Source organism: Apaloderma vittatum, unplaced genomic scaffold, assembly GCF_000703405.1.
Source record: "Apaloderma vittatum isolate BGI_N311 unplaced genomic scaffold, ASM70340v1 scaffold13462, whole genome shotgun sequence".
In the NCBI taxonomy this organism is placed as follows: Eukaryota; Metazoa; Chordata; class Aves; order Trogoniformes; family Trogonidae; genus Apaloderma; species Apaloderma vittatum.
Genome location: NW_009704224.1, coordinates 269 through 6,914, shown reverse-complemented (window position 1 = coordinate 6,914; position 6,646 = coordinate 269). Strand labels below are relative to the sequence as shown.

The 6,646-nt window shown below is 41.1% G+C and overlaps 1 pseudogene; it reads right to left on the bottom strand.

The window, feature by feature from the left end:
* Positions 1–3,676, bottom strand: part of LOC104270569 — an 8,364-nt pseudogene extending 4,688 nt beyond the window's left edge.
* Positions 3,677–6,646: the final 2,970 nt, after the last annotated feature.

Genomic DNA, 6,646 nt, shown 5'->3' with positions numbered 1-6,646 from the left:
TCCCTGAGGCATCTAGGACTAAAAGGCAGCAGGACTAACAGCATGGCCCCAAGCAGGACTGCGAGCGATGAGTAGGGAGCATTGGAGGTGTGCAGGGGAGGAAAAAGCATGAGGGGCAGCAGTCCCTAGGGTGTCATCTGCTACGACCCAAGAAGAGAGCAAGTACAGATGGTAATGGGTGTATTCCCATGTGGATGAATCCATCCACATGGAAAGCCATCCAGGAGCTCTTTCCATCAGCAGGTTACAGGTGGTGGAGGCAGTGGTAGATTTTTGCCTTCAGAAATAGTCAGGGTTAGCCCTGACATCGCTGGCATGGCACTCGTTTAGCTGAGCCAAGGGGAAGGAATATGAGGCTCAAGTTGGCTGCAAGTTTGCTCCCTGGTCTTTGATCCCATATAATACGGGAGTTGCTGGCAAAGCCCGTTTTCATTGTAGAAAATGTGATTTTCATCCTTTGCAGGTAACCCCCACCAAAACAGCACATGAAATTCGGCAGGAATTGGGCAGGTCAGATATTTAGTTTATACAACGTATTTATGGTTAGAGATGAAGTAGAAGACATTATAAAATCCTCTCAAAAAAAGCAAAGAAGGTAGATTCTGAAATATTTGTGCACTATATTACAATGCATGCACTACTGTGAATATTTCTCTGCAAGCAAGTAATCTCACTGCTTAATCATACTTTACTGTGTGTTTGCAGTTCATTACTCAAGGTGTGTTTTTCTGTACCTGAAACCCCATTAGCACCTATGCTTTGCGGTGCCGCCACAGCTGGAAACCCTTTTGTTTGGATCCTTAGACCAAATACTCCAGTATGGCTGATCTGCATCAGAAATAACTTAATTTATAGACAATTTCCAGGTAACTTTGATACGGCTTTGAAGAAGACACTAAGGCTCTGGGGAAAGTCACACTTAATGTTCCAGTGGCATTTAATTATTAACCCCATAAAATTAAGGTGGGATATGAAAGAAAATGCTGCCGTGGGTCATATTTTCATGCTTTATTTTTAGTATTTTGTATTCTGCCTCAGTTATACTGATGATTTTACAATTGCATATTAATCTTCAGCATACAGTGTTTTATGGAAAATTGCTTCAAAGGACATCTGGTTTTAGAAGTTCAAACCATGGTTTCATGTAATCGCAGTTATAATTTAGATAGGTAGGCTGAAAGCTACATTGACAAAAAGTCTGAGGCACTGAAATTGGCACATATCACCGAAGACAACGGTAATACCCCAAAACCCTGCCACCCCTAGGAAGCTGCTAGTATCTTGTTGGACTGAACAGCTTAAGTCCCACCTTACACCTACAGCAGTCAAGAGCCTGGACAGTCAAAGGCTTGGACAGTCAAGGGCATATGCTCAGTGTTGGCATAAAGCAGAAAATAAAAGAAAGCCCTTAAATGCTGATTGAAAACTGATCTCCTGCACTTTGGAAAAAATGCCTTAGGCTCCTGTGTGCAGAATGGAGACCAAAACCAGGGAGGTCTCCGGAGATACTTTATAGGAGCCTTCCAGTACAGTCAAAGGAGGCCCACAAAAAAGCTGTATAGGGACTTTTTACAAGGACATGTAGTGATAGGACAAGGGGCAATGGCTTTAAACTCAGTGAGGGTAAATTTATATTAGATATAAGGAAGAAATTCTTCATTGTGGAGGTGGTGAAATACTGGAACAGGTTGCCCACAGAAGTTGTGGATGCCTCTTTCTCGCAAGTGTTCAAGGCCAGGCTGGGTGGGGCTTTGAGCAAGCTGGTCCAGTGGGAGGTGTCCCTGCCCATGGCAGGGGAGTTGGAACTAGATGGTCTTTAAAGGCCCATTCCAAACTAAAACCATTCTATGGTTGTATGATATAACACTGTGAGCCGCAAGCAGTAGGTGCATACGTGCATGCGAAGGTACAATTCAGTGAGAGAAACTGGGCTAAAAATCTCACTGTCCCTGCATGTCATGTAGATATCTAGGTCTCTGACTCCTCCCTAATGGCTCAGACTTCAATGTTACTCGTTGCAAATCTTGGCTTCCTGGCTCAGAATTGTCTTTATGGGTCTATCCCTCAGTCCTTTATTTGTGAGAGTAAAGGTAGCTTGGCTGTTTTTTGGCCTAAAGTCTCACGCCTTTTTTTTTGTGATTCTGAGTGCTGACAAAAATGGAGGTAACTGCAAAAGTGGAAATGTCTCATCAGTTCCTGGGCTTTGATCAATGACAAGACCCATAGGGTCAGTATACAACAATTACAAGCAGCAGTTTCCCCACAGAGAGCAAACATCAAATCATAATTAAAACCTTGGCTTCTATTTTTTTATAATTTACAATCTTTTCATACTATGTTTATGTTTCTCTTGTATTCATAGTGAAAAGAAATGACATTTAATAAATAAAATGAAAGATTCACTTGACAGTATAACAGCCTGAAGGGAAAAAGGGGACACTTCCAAGACTTCACTGTCAATAACTCATTTATGTAGCAACTTCCTGCCCCATGTTAGCATTGCTCAAGCAGCTGGGCTTTCCTGGGGAAATGTTCACTGCATTAATTGCCAGGACCACTGGCAGTAGCTGTAAGTACTCATGGCTTCCTGGGGAAGATGAACATGTCATTAACTTGACTACTGGAAGAGGTGTTCCCATTCCTATCGTCTCCTATAGTCTTTGGCATCTATAAACTTATTTTTAGTCAACTTCTAGCAAGGCAATGAAAATTTCTCTCCTAAGACAAAGAAAAGATCCCGAATTAAGACATCAGGGAAATGTCATTTTCCTTATCACAGTTTGCGGATAAGGTAGAGACAGCCCATCCCTCAGACTAGCAGTGGTGATGGTAAGGCAGACAGGTTACTCCTTCCATAAATCTGTAGCTGAGTTATACTATATGGGTATCTTTCTCAAAGCAGGACACTTGTCCTTTCTCTGATGCTCAGAGAATGGCAGGGAAGGCCATCTTTCTAGTCCTGTTGCAAGGCAACGCCAGAGACAGAGGAAAGTGGCTTATGTTTGATACTCCACCGAAGCTGAGCCAATGGAGTCTTCAACAAATATGTAACTGAATGTGCAGAACAGGCTGAGAAAGATGGAAAATGAGACGATGGATTTTTTTTTCCTCATAAATAGCCTGTCCCTGATTTTAAAAAAAATATATTGTCAAGGAAACTTTACTTACTAGGGATGTAAGGAGGTTTATTGATGTCATTAACAGCACAGCCAGGATACTGGCCTCTTAAGAAATTGGATGGTTCATTCATATCCTTTAATAAAGAGAGTAAGACACATGTCAAAAAAACTACTTTTTTTTTCTAAGAAGGGAGGACAAATATAGTAAGACATACAAACCAGATCCTATCGTAGTCAAGGACATCCTTAAACTCCAGACACATCTGGGTCCACCACTCAACTGTCCTGGGGTTGGTGTAGTCGGGAAACACCGATTCTCCAGGGGGCCAGGCCTAGAGTTCATAGGTGTAATGCCTGCTTATCTTCTCATTTTGGTTACGCATCTACTTTATCACTTCGAAGCAGGGCTAGACAAAATGCATGAGAGAATTTAATAAACCAGCCTTTCTAACAGCAAGAATTACACCATTAGAGTTGTTCACTCAGACTCCCATTTCTTCTCTGAGATCATAAGGCCTGTAGGTGCCTGGTTCTTCATCCTTACTTCTGAAGGTGTCCTGAAAACAATGATTACTCTTCCATTATCAAAATCCCAATAGATAACAATTATTTTTCTATTTGTATATTTTAGAAAGAATTGGATTATGTTCTTAATGAAAACTGCAAAAATATTGGAAGGAAAATCATTAAAATTTAATAAGAGTTGAGAGCACATAACAATTTAGGAAAAGTCATTAAAGATATGTCATGAGTATTTCCTGTATAACGCAAAGTGATGTGAAATTATTGAATACCCTCATGTTTATTTTTTGTGATACATTCTACATTCAAAGGATTTTAGAGAGGCACTAGATTTTAGTTTGTCCCCTGTGGAGGTCCCTGCTTGGCAGAACAGGGTGCCATGCTGGGCATTCCCACACTTGGGTTTCCAAACTTGGGTTTCTCCTTATTCCAGCTGGTACTGCATCAACAGCTCAGTGCTGGAATAACTAGGGGGCTCTCAAGGGGCTTCAAGTTGGGACACATTCAACCTCAGAAGGGCCTTCTTAGTCCTCCCTTCAGATCCAATGTCAGAAAAGGGTGTTATATGCCAGTCTGGTGCCCAGTAACCCAACTCATGCATGCCTGTTCTTGCCAGGCATGAAGACCACAACATTTTACACCCCGTAGCTCATTCTTGCTGCCTTTTTCACCTCTTGGGGTTGTCACCATCTCCCATTGCTGCCAGTGGCACTGAAAACCACCAGCTCCTCTGCCTCAGGATGGCCATCGATAGCCACCAAGCTCATTGAAAGGGAACCTAATCTCCTTCCAGGGAAGATGGCCCACGATGCCAGTAAGTAATAAAGTTAGGAGTACTTTGAGATGCCAGTGAATGAAGAGATAATACTCAATTCTGCTCAGCAGTAAAATGGGACTAAAAGGAGGTAAGTGCAGTTTGCAATATGTCCCTAATTAGGAGCAGCTATCTGCTTTGTGTTATTTAGAGCGGAGGAAGATTGCAGCCGTTTTAGAAGGGAATTCTTTACTATTCTCTTAGAAAATGTTATTCCCTCAGGTTCTGCTTAAGGCAAAACCTTTCAGTTATGAAATAGAGTGGAGAAAATCACCACTGAAACAATTCTCCCATCCAGTTAGAACTTGTGCAATAATTTAAGAACTTTAATTAAAATGTGATAGAAGTCTAACTAATAAAGTTCTTAAGAACCAAAAATTTCTGATCCCAAATGGTAAATTTCTTTAAAGGAATGTTTTAAAGCTCATTTTAATACCTGAATTAATTGCCTGATTTACTTGTAAGCCCTATGATCACTACAGCCCTAATGCGTAAAGTGCATTCTTCCATGCCTCAAAACCAAAAGTCCCTGCTAAACCCCTACTCTAACTGCAAAATTCTGTTCAATTTGGTCATCTAGCTCCAGTGGCACCTCCATAAAGGATATAAGTGTCTATTACATTTTAAACTTGTTTAATAGTTCAGCTTTGAAAAAGAGAAAATTGTCCATCTGCAGTATTTATAATTGTGGAAAAGATGTCTCTCAGGGGACTTGAAGGCTGGAAGAAATCAGCTTAATTAACTACTCCTAATCCAAACTTCTGGTTTCTTTCAGATGAAAGGTTATTTCAGTGCATAAATCTAATATATTATGCAGGTTTTGGATCATCCTAAAGAGAACAAAAGCCTCCCGTGCATTCACAGGTTGTTTGTGGAGGAGGAAGTTCACATCTGTTAAATCTTCCCTAACTCATTTTCTCAGCAGCTCTTGGAGAGGAAGTGCTGAGAATCCTCAACTCCAACTGACTGCCCTGAGACCTGTGGGCAGGCAGCACTTGTCCAGACCAATGCACTTCCATTTATGGTCTAAAACATAGATTTTGATGCACAACCATAAAAACTTGTCTCTACAGTTCATAGAGCTGGACTTTAAAGTGTTAAAGCTATCAAATATTATTTTGAATCATGAGCATTTTGCTTTTGGCTTTTAAGTAATTTGCCACTCATTTCATTCTCAGCTGTTTCTATTTTTAGTGTGATTTAATGGAAGGTATACAAGGTCTTTCATTAAAGCTCCTCCTCAGTAATAAAGTTTATCATTTTACATTGTAATCATTGTTACTTTTAGAACTTCTTTGTTTCTAAAGAATATGTTTGTTCCAACTCAGCTGAAGCCTGCACATTATCCAGCGCAATAATGATGTCCAAGTATTGACACTCTTAGACAAAATTTCTTTTAAGTGGAGGTGGCCTCTGAAAGAGATCAGGGGAGAGAAGGGCTGAAGGGCTGCATTAAGAGACTCTGGTAATGAGATCATGCTACTACCAAGTAGGCCATAGGCAGGGAGGGCTCTCAGCATTGGATGCAAGCATGGCAACTGGATGGTGAGGCACCAGCCACCCTCGCGGTGGTGGTCCAGCCAAATTCATGGTCCTCTCCTCAGGCAGGTTACTGGTGTTAATAGCTCTGGCTGTCAGGATCTGCGCTTTGCTTACGACCATAGTGGTCTGAGATGAGGAGGACTGAACCCATCTCCCCCAAATCCATTTACTAGAGGTTTTACATGACACTAAGTGACTGCAATCAGAGCACATTTCCTGAAATCATCTTAAGGGAGACAACCATCTGCTACACCTGGGGAACTCACTCATTACTGTCACTACCCAAATGGAATCTAAATAGAAAATTGTTCTTTTGGTATCAAACTGGATTACGCTCGCCTTGATTGCGCTTAGCATGGTTTTGCTGTCACTTGGGAATGAAACCCTTCATATTGCTCCAGCTCCTGACTCAGTTATGGGAATGCTTTACATCACTAAAGAATGCTAACTGTCCGAGTTTGACAGAAACATCAGCAACTGTAATAAAGTGAAAATAGAAAACCTCATTATCAATGCAGCCTATAATTCCCATTAGCTTTTAAAATATAAAGGACAAACTGGATCAGATTCTGTTCTTTTTCACAAGCTTATCTAAAGAACCAGAGAATAAGACAGTCCTTAGTTACAGGTTAGTGGAAAGTGGGAATAA